The sequence below is a fragment of the Bos indicus genome, chromosome 11 (assembly GCF_029378745.1).
Source record: "Bos indicus isolate NIAB-ARS_2022 breed Sahiwal x Tharparkar chromosome 11, NIAB-ARS_B.indTharparkar_mat_pri_1.0, whole genome shotgun sequence".
NCBI classification, from domain to species: Eukaryota; Metazoa; Chordata; class Mammalia; order Artiodactyla; family Bovidae; genus Bos; species Bos indicus.
This window is the reverse complement of record NC_091770.1, coordinates 89,006,279-89,007,140: the sequence shown is the minus strand read 5'-3', so window position 1 is coordinate 89,007,140 and position 862 is coordinate 89,006,279. Positions and strand designations below refer to the sequence as shown.

At 50.6% G+C, this 862-nt stretch overlaps 1 non-coding gene across 1 annotated transcript; it reads left to right on the top strand.

Annotated features, from left to right (window-relative positions):
* The first annotated feature begins 391 nt into the window (after positions 1-391).
* Positions 392-463, top strand: TRNAC-ACA (transfer RNA cysteine (anticodon ACA)). The gene has a single exon. It is a non-coding gene; the product is annotated as a tRNA-Cys (tRNA).
* Positions 464-862: the final 399 nt, after the last annotated feature.

The following is an 862-nucleotide window of genomic DNA, read 5'->3' as shown; positions in this document are numbered from 1 at the left end:
TGAGAAACCATCCTAATTTTGCTGGTAATTGGCAAGCATCTCAGGCAAGGACTCAGTGTTACTGGTTTACAGTGCCTTAGTAAAACCTTAACACACAGCCATGCATTTTCCCACCCTCTTGCAATCCTCTCCTGTGTTTGGGTGCATGGCAACATAACGTGGCGATCGCTGGTCTGTCTTCCCAGCCCCTGAGTTCCTTTTCCTCTTGCTGGCTCCCAAGACCACGGGACACCCTCTCACCTATGCAGAGTCTTCTCCCCTGTGTCCCCAATCCTTGTTTACCCCTCGTAGTGACGACTTAGCTTTTCTCTCCAAATACCTGTGGAGCAACATGGGATAAAAGTGAGTAGTTTGTTGTTGATAACAGTAGTCTGTTGTCCTTCAGGTAACTTCCCTGGTGGCTCAGATGGTAAAGCATCTGCCTACAATGCAGGAGACCCAGGTTCAATCCCTGGGTCGGGAAGATCCCCTGGAGAAGGCAATGGCAACCCACTCCAGTACTTTTGCCTGGAAAATCCCATGGATGGAGGAACCTGGTAGGCTACAGTCCATGGAGTCGCAAAGAGTCGGACATGACTGAGCAACTTCACTTTCACTTTTCAGTCTGTTGTTGAGGGTCGTTGGTGGGGGGAGGATCTTCATAGTCCATGCGGGTATAATTTCCCCACTGATGGTCGCTCGCCAAGCCCTCCAGCCTGCAATGAGTGTAGGAGCATCAGAACACAGAGACCTCCTGGCAGGTGGAGAATGTACAACACGAGTCAGATGGGCTGTGAGTAATGTAACATCAGCATCAGGAAAGCAGCGCTCACTGGAACATTTCTCCTGGCCTTCGCTCCACAACCACCCAAGGCTTCAACTA